This window comes from Apteryx rowi, unplaced genomic scaffold (assembly GCF_003343035.1).
Source record: "Apteryx rowi isolate R43461 unplaced genomic scaffold, aptRow1 scaffold_472, whole genome shotgun sequence".
Lineage (NCBI taxonomy): Eukaryota > Metazoa > Chordata > Aves > Apterygiformes > Apterygidae > Apteryx > Apteryx rowi.
In genome coordinates this window covers 260,825-272,912 of record NW_020450730.1, presented here as the reverse complement: position 1 = coordinate 272,912, position 12,088 = coordinate 260,825, and the positions used below count along the sequence as shown (strand labels likewise).

The window sequence follows — 12,088 nt, the reverse complement described above, 5'->3', positions numbered from 1 at the left end:
CTACAGACTGGTGCTTTTGTTGCAAAATTTTTCCTAGAATGTGTGTATTATATCCAGTTTAATTTTGTTTACTGTTTTGCTTAAGCTCAATAGCTCTCTTTCATATGTTTATAAAATTATCTAATTCCCTGCTCGCTGACTGATTCCACCATCAGTTCATTGCTGTTAAGGGAGAGGAGCAGAATTCTTTTTACAGGCTTCTAGTTATTTCATTCCTACTGACCTGAGTTGCTAGAGTGGTGAGTACAATTTACTACTGAGGCATCCAAATCCCATTAGTAATTTCTTTTTGTACCTTGATGCATAAGGTGATGTGATTTAGTTTATTTTTTTAACTGTGGCTGTCTTTGGCTTTCATGAGAAGATATTTAACAGAAAAACGGGTATGCATTTTTACTGTGACATCAGCCTTGTCTTTTAACATTTGAACTCTAGGCTTCAGTGGAAGTTTTGCACGCACAAGTAATGAAGTAACCCCTGAAGTCTGATACATTGTTTAAAATATTAGTAGCTTTGCCCAAAGCATACTGGTACAGCTCTCTGTGGTTAACCTTTGAAGGAAATGACTTCTTTAGAAGAACTTTGGGTTTTCGTTTTGAAGTAACTTTTTAGCTGTGGACAAAGGAAGTCTTCAGAGGCTTCCGAATATGTGCTTACAGTAGAGTTTTAGTTTGGTTTGGGATGTGCTTCTGAAGTGACTGCTGGGCATCCCACATGCTGTGCTTTGCTTCACATCATTAACTTGTTGGAGCTGGGGCTCCCTTTGGAAGAAGCTAACCCAAAAGGTATGTGCTAGGTGTGCATCTTGTGTGTCCCAGCTGCTAATGAGCATGCAGCCAGCAGGACCAGGCTGAGTTTGCGTAAGCCTAGCCCAAAATTCTCGTGGGGTATTTGGCTTCAAGCAGTTCTGTTCTTTTGTCTCCTTCCAGTAGGAAAAGCTGTCCTCAAAAGTCACCAGAGTGAAATTAAGATTATGCTTTATTCCATGTGAGAACTCTTGGTCTGATCAGATGTGACCTGTCTGTGGATGAGAGTTGATTACAGCTGGGAGATGTCTGTGCAGCATTCAGTTTCCTTGGCAAAATTAGATTTTGTTTCCATTAAGGAGTGATTTAAATGGCCAGTTGTAGAGATTATGAAAAAAGCTTTTCTTCTCATTTATAGGACTATTACTTGTAAAGTGCAGAGTTTCTAAAATCTAAATGTTTCCAAAGTGGACAGGATTAATTGCTTTTGTGAAAACAAATGTGTAGGCACAGTTCCAGCTGTCTAGACATGCACCTTTTTGTTCAGAGACAAGAATCCTCTTTCCAGGCCCGTGTTCTTCCCAATCCATTTAAAAGCTATTGTTTGAATAGGTTTGTTAGAAGAAATATAATATCAAAAACTGTTATGTTTGATTTTTATTATTATTTTTATTCACTTGCATTTTTGGCTTTGGAAGTCAAATGAGTCTGTTCCAGGAACATTATGTTCTCTGTCACTTTTTTTCTTATTTTTAAGCATGAATCTCTGCTCATTGAAGCTAGCCAAGAGGGATCCTTGAGACAGAAAAAATAGGTCTGGAATATCTGAGGCTTTTTCTATGTGAATTTGAGGATGACCTATAACCTCTGACATCCAAAAATTTTCTCTAATCATATCTGACTGGTTCATCCAAGCTCAAGAATGGTTCATCACCATGTACAGGAAATCAAGCAAAAGTGGCAGGAAGCCTGCACTGATGAACAAGGAGCTTCCAAGTTAATTCAAACATAAAAAGGAAGCCTACAAGAGGTGGAAGCAGGGACAGGTGACCCAGGAGGAATACAGAGACACTGTCTGAGCATCCAGGGGCGGGGTTAAGAAAACAAAAGTCCATCTGGAGTTGAATCTGGTGAGGGACTTAAACAGCAACAAGAAGGGCTTCTACAGGTATATCAGCAGTAAAATGAAGATTAGAGAAAATGTGGGCCTGTTACTGAATGGGGCAGGAGCCCTAGTGGCAAAGGACATGAAAAAGGCTGAGGAACTGACTGACTTCTTCACCTTGGTCTTTACAAGTAAGACCAGCCTTCGGGAATCCCAGGCCCCTGAGACCTGTGGGAAAGTCTGGAACAAGGAAGACTTACCCTCGGTGGAGGAGGATCAGGCTAGGAAACACTTAAAGAAACTGGACATACACAAGTTCATGGAACCTGATACGCATGTGAGTGCTGAAAGGGCTGGCTGATGTYGTTGTGAGGCCATTCTTGATTTTCTTTGAATGGTCATGGCGTTTGGGAGAGGGGTCTGAGGACTGGAAGAGAGCAAATGTCAACCCTGTCTTCAAGAAGGGCAAGAAGGAGGATCCAGAGAGCTGCAGGCTGATCAGCCTCACCTCAATCCCTGGAAAGTAATGGAGCAGATATGTTTGGAAATGGTTTCCAGGATTATTAAGGACAAGAAGGTGATTGGAAATAGTCAGCCTGGATTTATGAAGGGGAAATCATGCTTGATCAACCTGACAGCCTTCAATGATGAGGTGAGTGGCTCAGTGGATGAGGGGAAAGCAGTGGACGTCGTTTATCTTGACTGTAGCAAGGCTTCTGACACTGTCTCCTGTAACATCCTCATTGACAAACTAATGAAGTATGGGCTAGATAAGGGGTCACTGAGGTGGACTGAAGATTGGCTGAACTGCTGTGCTCAGAGGGTTGTGATCAGTGGCATGAAGTCCAGCTGGGGGCCAGTCACTAGTGGTGTCCTGTAAGGGCCAATACTTTTTAACATCTTCATTAATGACCTGCATGATGGGACCAAGTTTGCAGATAATGCAAAACTGGGAGGAGTGGCTGATGTGCCAAATGTGTCTGCTGCTATTCAGAGAGACCTCAACAGGCTGGAGAAATGGGCAGAGAGGAGCCTCATGAAGTTCAAAAAAGTGCTGAGTCATGCATCTGGGAAGGGATAACCCCAGCCACCGGGACAGACTGGGGGTTGACCAGCTGTAAAGCAGCTGTGCAGAGAAGGACATGGGGGTCCTGGTGGGCAGCAAGTTGATCATGAGCCACCAATGTGCCCTTGGGGCAAAGGCGGCCAACAGCCTCCTGGGTGCAGGTGGAGAGAGGTGATCCTTCCCCTCTACTCAGCCCTGGACAGACGCACCTGGAGTGTTTGGTCCAGTTGTGCACTCCCCAGTATGAGAGAGATGTGGCCATCCTGGAACAAGACTGGTGAAAGGCTGTGAAGATGATTAAGGGGCTGGAGCATCTCTCATACAAGGTGAGGCTGAGAGAGCTGGGACTGTTCAGTCTGGAGAAGAAAAGGCTCAGGGGGATCTTACCACTGTGTATAAATACCTGATGTGGGAGACTGAAGAAAGTGGAGCCAGACTCTTCTCCATGGTGCCCAGTGACAGGACAAGAGACAATGCACACAAACTGGAAGACAGGAAGTTCYATCTGAACACAAAAAAAATCCTTTTTACTGTGAGGGTGATTGAACACTAGAACAGGTTGTCCAAGAGAGGTGGYTGAGTATCCGTGCCTGGAGATACTCAAAACTAGCTGGACRCAAGCCTGAGCAACCTGCTTAGTTGACCCTGCTTTGAGCAGGAGACTTGGGGTCTCCAGAGGTCCCTTCCAACCTCAACTATTGCATGATTCTGTGATATTAAAGCACATTTCCCTAGACTGCATTGGATCCTTAAACCTCAAATACATGAGGCCTAGTATGGGTGTCCTGCAGCTATGAGGTACTTGCAAATGCTTGTTGGTCACCCCGATGACAGTCCATCTAGTCTCTTGAAGACTGAGTAGTTACTTCATGTTGGATAGTGTGGACTGCAAGATGTAACTCATGCAGACAGCCTGTGTCATGGAAGGTCTGCTCTCTTTCTGCACATATATGTTTTCACTCCTGCCATGTTGTGTTTTGCTGAAAGAACAGATACATGGTTGGTACCACTTTGTTACTTAGGCTTTCAGGTTGTGGGCACCCTACGCTCTTTAAGCAGAAGGGGACAATGCACTTTGGAGAAGCAAAGTTGTTTTCAGTCTATTTTTGCTTAACTTAAAATTACTTCATCAAAGGTACTTCAGCAAGTATTGCTTGAAGTACGGAAGCAATTGCAGAGAGCGAGCCATGGATCTGAATAACTTGTTAAGAGGATGATTAGTCACAATGGGAGAAGCTGGTTGATAACAAGTGTGTTGCTTGTACGGCTGTACATAAATCCAGTTCACTGACTCTTGCTGGGTTACAAGTTGCATTTCTGTTAATTGTTCAGCAGTGATGGTAAAAGGGTATACTTCAGAACAAAAGTTACAAAGTCAAACTTATCTTTTAAGTTGTTCTTCTCATTAAAAGCCAAGGGCAGATGATACAATTTTAGAAAATTTTATTTAGAACTATTAAATGAAAAAATTATATCTTGTGTTAGTGCTGAAGAAATCTTGCATTTAATCTTTAGTTGAACRTTCAATCTTTCTTGAGTGGTAGTGCTTGTTTAGCTCCATGAAACTCTTCTGGGTAATCCCTCTCTTTTGCTGCCACTTAGAAAAATGAGTGAAGGGCTAAGTAAATCAGTAGGCAAAATGAATGAAAATGTACCTTTATAAGTCCAGATATTGCTGATTTTTTTTGAAGTGTGCTACATATTAACCAATGTATCGTTCAAAGAAAGGAAAAAAAACCCTTGAACCCAAGCATCTTAATTTCAGTCAAGCTTCCTGACAGTAAATCATTTTTTTAGTGTCCTATTTTTTTTCACTTTCTCAAGCATCACTTTTACTTGACAACATGCATTTCTGTGTCTTGTGTTTTAAACTTCCAACTGGTATCTCAAGCTTGAAGTTAGCTAGCTTAAGCTAGTTGAATACACTTAAATTACTTCCACAATGAATCAGGTTTTAGGACTTTCCCAGGAAACACCTACTGTTTAATATTCACATGATTTTAATTGATTTAGGATGGCCTTGGTTCAGTGCAGTTCATTAACTTGTAAAATTATTATGCTAACTAGCTTTTAAATAAAATAGACTTAAGATTTTTATCTATCAGCACCAAGTCAGTGATGACAAAGAAAGCTAAAAGCCTCCAACAGAATTTGTAGCATGTTTGAGCCAAATCTCACAAATGATAAAACTTGATTTTATGTAAAGTAGAACTCTTAGATTGTCTCATTGTACCTTCCCATTCATAACATGAAGCTTTTTTCCTGGTATAACTGAACTTGAATGTGGTTTGCTTTATAGGAGATTTATTTTGGTGTTTTCTTCCATGTTGCCTAAGCAGGTATAGTAAAGAATGAGGATGATTCTCCTGCAGTTACTTTACCTACCTTGGACCGGCAATGAATTGTGTTCATTGCTGCAAATGCGACGATCTGATTTCAGAGCACTGTTGGATTTTCAGAGCCTTGTCTCATCCTTTTTCTGCCAATGATGGTCGCTGATGAGACCTATTTTCTTAGCCTCTGCTGAAGCAGGAGAATTTGCTTCCTGATCTCATGAAATACTTGCTTCATTTAAGAGTAYTGGGTAAAATGGGGGAGAGAGATGGAGGGAGGGGAAGCCTTCTCTGTGAAGGAGTAATCAAAAACAGCTGAATTTGGAGGGTTGTGCTGCATTGCAGAGAGCATATTCTATGTTTTATGGGACAGCAATTGAAAGCTGTGGTTGCACTGGTCACCTTACCATCTGGAACAGTGTTTTCTAAAAAAAAGAAAAAGAAAACCATTAAATTGTTGACAGTATCTTTTATTTACCTTTCACTACGTAATAGCTGAGCTTTGCAAGCTCCTTTTTTTCCCCTCCGTTCTTGTCCCTCTGCATGCAGTAGAGCATCTGTTGTATCTATGGTGGTGTTTTAGTAAGAAGGTTAACTGCTAGTGTGCTTATGCCAGCACTAAGCTACTGACTTTGTGTGCTGTGCCAGTATCTGTTTGAACTACTGTTCAGTTTAATCTCTGAGTTTATATGGAAAATAACTGGTCATAGGTTCCTATTGTTCAGGCTGTAACAAAGAGTTTGTATACTTAGTGTATTTTGCCTTTAAAAACAAACAGGTCTCCTTCCTACATGAACTAAGAATTTTTCTGTTTTCAGGAGGAAAAAAAGAAAAAAGTCTTCACAAAATGGTGGTTGTCAGGAAGCCTTGGGTCTGTTCCAGATATGCCAATCAGTTATGCTGTGAGCATGCTGGAGGTGGGAAAGGGGGCATGGCTTATGGCACACTCCTCCAACTGCTGCAATCAAACTGTTGGGTCCATCTGCTTGAGACTGCACTTCTGTGATCTGGGCTATTGCCCCAAATGCTGGAAACTATGAAGTCATATTTCAGGTTGACTAATTTACTGTATTTCAGTGATGGGTGCCATGAGGATAACTTTGAGAAATGAAGGAGTTGCCTATCCACAATGAAACCCTGAAAGGAGTGGGAGGAAAATGATGACCAGAAATCAAAAAAGGGGAAAACTGAAAAACTATAAAGGGAAAGCAGGCAAAGCTTTTCTTAAGTCTGATGCTTGCTCAAAATGTTACCCCAAAAAGCTGCTGCTTTTCCTGTCCTCTTTCCTGGTCACTGATGAAAAAGTGGTAGGTGCATGTGGCAAGAAAGACACCATCATCCATATGGTTTAACAAGTATGTTGAGGTTTTGGTTTTGTGTGTGGGTGTGTGTGTGGTTGGTCGTTTTTTTTTTTGAATTATGGTATTGGATAGATTGGTCTATACATTTTTCCAGTCTTAGCTTTAGTACCTTCATTAGCTTGAACCTTTTTCATTTATGGTTCAATACAAATATTTATGGAGGGGTTTTAATAAAAAAAAATCCACACTTCTGTAGAAACAGGGTGGAAAAAGGTTGTAGCTACTACAAGGCATGTCTGAAATGTGTGTAACAGGTGAGAGTTGCTTTAATCTCAGTCACAGACTCTACTTTACACAAATGTTCCTGCATTTTTTTTTTTTTGAGGCCCTGAGTAGACAGTAACTAATTCCTCTCAGCACCAGAGGTGGATCTAACACTTTCCTAGTGAAGAGTGTTAGCAAAATACAGAGGATGGAGTCAGATGGAGAGGAGACTCTGGCATGGGAGGGACTGGTGATAGCTCTCATGGAGAGCTGTGTAAAGAGGCACAATTCTGCATAAAACACTCTGCGTCTTTATGGCTCCTCAATTCCCTAAAGTAACAAGGGCTTAGGAACAAGCCCCCAGAGAGGACCTTCCTCCAGGAAGAATATTCAGCTCCTGACTGACCCAAACCTACCTTTTGCCCTTTAACAGTATCCAAAGAAGTGCAGTTGTTAAAGGGCTGTATGTGCTCTGCCAGTTTGGACACAGGGAATGCTTCACAAACAACAGCCTGAAAAGGATTCCCTGTTTCACAGTGCTATGGAACAAGCAGTTAAACTGGAGAAAGAGAACTTACCTGGAAAAGTCAAGATCTCTGGAAAAGCTGGGGGCGGTGGGACTTAGTGTAATTAGTACATTGTCAGTGAAACTGAAAGTAGCAGGTTAAAGACTACTCTGTACATGATTTGCTGAATGTGAAATATTTATTTATGCGARCAATACATTAACAAGTGGCAAAGTTGTACACTAAAGATTTTTTTCCCCCCATCCAACATATTAGTCAATTGAATCAGGGCAAGAACTATATTTCAGTTTCAGTTTAGAACCAACAAAACAGTTAAAGAATTATGCTTCAGAAATTCAATACCATGCACTAAAACAGACACTTCAGATCAAACTTGCTTCTTCCAGCCATGCTGAAGTTTTGCTTGAAGACCCTGATTAGTAGTAGAAGTACACAGTCAAAAGAAAAATTACAAGTGTTTCATTAGTTACCTGCCCMCAGTTGTAGACTATGTAAGAGCTTTAAATCTACAACTTAAGATGGACAGGTTTTTTTCAAGTTAAAGAATTAAAGTGCATATCAGCAGTTGTCTGGTGTCTGTTAGTAAATAGCTTAATGGAAGGATCTCACCAGTATCTTAGGTGTTTTGTTTTCTTAATAAAAATAGCTCTGTGACAACTTCTAGAATTACATCATTTCAGTACATTAGTTGATACAGAACATGTGTGGACTACTTCTGGAGCAGACATGTATTGGATTGTTCTAACCTACAGATTAAGAAAGCTTGTTGCACAGACCTGAGTGGCTAGTGATTCACATGACTGTTTACATGTATACAAAATAAATTAAACCCTGCCCTCACCAGGGACTCGGGCCCACCTAAGGAATCTGTAGAGCTCATCCAATTTCCCCTAAAGCTTGAAATGCAGGGATACTTTAGACAAATATCAGGGCTATATTTAGCAAAAAAGTAGATTAGTAAAGATTAACTGTACAGTTTAGTATAAAGCAGTCTTTTTTTTWAAAAAAAGAACAAAAAATGAACAATTTACAGAAATTACACATAAGGCTGTAGTAAAGTGCCTAGCAAGAATATAGAGAACAGTGTAAACTGACAACCAATAACACTGCATTCTTGCTTCCATCACCTCCTCAGAAATTCTCCCATGTCCGAAAGACAATTTTTCACTTCACAAAGTGTTTGGGAGCTTAAAATCAAGAATAGAGTCAAATCAGAAACTGTAACTTGGCGCATGATTAGCTCACTTTTACCATATACTGACAGAACTGCCAGGAACTCTGAAAAGCTGCTGACATTGCTCTTTGAGCATGGCTCATGGTCATACTGAGCTCAGGTGCAGCTACTGTCCTCTGGGCCAGCCACATCAAACATTTGCACCTGAGCCACCTCCATTTTTCTCTTTCCCTGTTCCTTCCTTTCATCAGCATATGTTTCTGGCACTATAACTCCATCAGTTTTCTACTAGAGAGACAGCCTGTGGCTACATCAATACTGCAGATTGTTTAGGGCTATTGTGCTTTCTAAACGTGACTTCTGAGACATTGAGAAGATACACATTTCTTGAGTCCATATCATCCTTGTCCTTCCTCTACATATATCCCACCTCCTGCCAAGAGCTCCTGGACACAGGGAGGCCAATTTCCTTCCTGTGGAAAGCCAAGTGTGAGATCTATATTTGAGAGAGATCTATTTCCACTATGAATTTTGCTGGGGAGGAAATCTGAACTTAGTCTTTGTGTAAAAATACAGAGCAAGTTACATTAAAGCTGAATTTCAACTCTACAGTAATTTTAAATGCATGCTCCATGACAAACCTCCCCTTGAATAACCATGTAAAACCAAGACTATACAGATAAGAGAATTTGAAGTGTTAAAAATATATTTCCCCTCTCCCCATTATTCCTTGACAAGTTAGCCTTTAAATAACCACTGATACAAAGGAAGCTGACAGAACAGCACTGAATAAACAGCTATGAAAAACTTTTGGTTGCTAGATGGTCGCATCATGTAAACTGTATGCTACCTTCACGCTAGTTTAAAAGTGTTCCACATCAAGGAATCCATACTCTGGCACTTCTGGCAAGAAATGGATGTTTTCAGGCTGGTCAAATTTTGAGATGAAAAGAGAAGTTAAAACCAATACATTTTTCCCTAATAGAAAAAAAAAAGCCATGTTTGTGTTCCAATGGCCATCCATCATCACTTCACTTGTAAATTTAGGAAAAAAAATTTAGTTACCTGCCTGTAGAAGAGTTAGTGATAAGATTTTTTTGCTTTCAGAAATCTGTCACTTAGTCATGGTGCCAGTTTTCTAAATGAGTTTGCTAGTCCATAATAAACAACTGGAATCTGCATTGTGAACCAGCCTGGTAAGTAATTCAGTTTTGAGAACAGAAGAACTTTTCTGCTTCAATTGAACTGAGCTTAGTCTGAAAGGTCTTTTGGTTTTTTGTTGTTTTTTTTTTTTTTAGACTAGTTTTCTTATCCAGCCACATCAAAAGTGTAACTAAGTTCCTCCTAAAGTTGTTTTCTGAATAATACAATTACTTTGTATTTAAATGTAAACACTGTGATACCATAAACATATTGTATACGAAAGGCACAAGACAATTAGATTTGTGTTGCTGAAACTTCCTTGACTTTGAAGGTTGATAATGCATCTTTTATTATCTGGCTGGTAAACTTTGATCCTAAGCAAGCTGATATCTCCTAACTTCATTGAAAGGGGTTTCCCATGTGCAGCACGTTTGGCTTTTTGGTATTACAATCAAATGTCCATTGTCCTATAAATGTAAATATCACAAGTTATGATAATAAATCTCCTTGATTGTATTTAATATTCCTTGGGTTATGCAATAAGAAATGAAGTGTCTTGAAGAACAACTGAGAAAAGAAATGAGACAACTATTGATTAATCAAACTAGGATTTTGTGGGACAGTGCCCCTCAGGAGCACAGGTAGGTTCAAAGCCTTCCTGAATCAAAGTGAAATGCCAACATTCCTTTCCCTACAGGGATAAGGGCTCCAAAAGGGACAATAAAATCCCCCTTTCATAGGACTGTCCTGCGCAGCTTTCATCAAAATCCCCAGTTGGCCAGGTTCATTTATAAGTTATCCACCTGAACGTGGGCTTTATATCACTCCGCTTACAAGTGACTGACTGTAGCTATAGTACTCAATTAACACAGGAGGTTTTTTCCCTTTCCACAACTTTGCAATCTATTGGTGGTGCATATCTGAGAGAAGAGGGAGCCTTTGCAATCAAGCTTTCTAAACATGTTCCAAATATAGCCTGCTACTTCACTCAGGCTGGCTTATCTTCAAAAACAGCTTATCAAGTGCGCAAAAGAAAATACAGTCCACCAAGCCACTCAATTATTCACCATCAACATTGCTTGTTCTCCCAATCCATAAAGCCAGTAGTGCAAAAATTTGTTTTTTAAGTCACCCACTTGCAGCAATTTGAATTAACAGGTGAATTCTCAAAACCACGGCAAGAACATGGACTGATATGTTAGAAGGTCACATTTTTCTTGTGCTGAATATCAAAGTAAAACCACCCACAGAATTTGCAGAATAACCTCAGCCCCCTTTTTTCATTTCATAATACTCAGAATTATCTTTTACCATTCAAGGACAGTAATTTTAAGCTGAAACATTCTTTCTATGGTTCAAAAGTAGTATGTCTTGTTTCATGTTTCAAGCAGTGATATGGAGACAGCTAATTATCTGTCAGTTTATTTTCTGAGCACATCCACATAACAGCAGACAGGAACAGTGGGCCAATAGGGCTGATTTTTGGAAGAATATATCCTCCTTCCAACAACTGCTTTTTCTTGAACTGGAACAGAACATAAAATTCCAAAAAGTGTTTTTAGAAATGAAGAATACTTAACAATGGAGTTATTGCAACAAGTTTCATCAACTCAAAGGAGATGGCAAATGACAGCTGAATAAAAATCATACACACTAAAGAAGAGGAGCATATGAGACTTAACTTCACAGTTATGTTATTAATTCACGTCACATGGCAGTGACTAAAAACTGACCACATAGTAAGTTGGCCACTGGACATTTATAAAGTCAAGTGAGCAATCTTCACAGTACCTACATCATTAAAAAACAATTCTGTATTGCATTAGTGTGAACTATATCTGGTAGTCTCAGTTATTAGTCTTCTGATTGATTAACTATACAGATTGATCATATCCTTAGTCGGGATAAAAATTCAAATTAGCAACACCTTTGCAGGTATGTGGGCTGTATTTTTCATGTCAAAGTGCTTTTGAGAGATTAGTTGGTTTTGATATTGTGATTCAGCATCTTTAGTAAAGTATCCTATTCAGTGCCCAGGAGCAAATATAACTCAGAATATTGACAATAAAGGAATAAAGTTAAATGCAAGGAAAAACACTGTAAGAACATTTTCAGATAAGGGCTCTTATTCCAGCAGCTGTATGTCAGCTATATATGTATATATATATATATATATATACACACACACACACAATAATGTAGCTCTTTCATTACATCTCCAGAAAGACTTTTAAGTGCCGCATAGTAAAATCTCAGACACAGCTATGGGTACCAGCTCATGCCAGAGAAACTAGCTCTCCTTAGCTCTTTCAAGATGTGCATACATTGGTCTGAGACAAAAACTGATTTCCAGGCCCCTCTTTAGGTGGCTTTACACTTGCTCTTTGGAACACTTAACCTCTTCTGAAGGTGGTCTCTCTTTTCTTTTA

General features: G+C 39.7%; 1 protein-coding gene across 1 annotated transcript in view; it reads right to left on the bottom strand.

The window, feature by feature from the left end:
• Nucleotides 1–10,984: 10,984 nt before the first annotated feature.
• ZDHHC2 (zinc finger DHHC-type containing 2) overlaps nucleotides 10,985–12,088 on the bottom strand; it is a 23,209-nt gene continuing 22,105 nt past the window's right edge. Inside the window, exon 12 of the mRNA XM_026078175.1 lies at nucleotides 10,985–11,184. The gene's annotated coding sequence lies outside the window, so the exon portion shown is untranslated. The remainder of the gene's footprint in view (nucleotides 11,185–12,088) is intronic.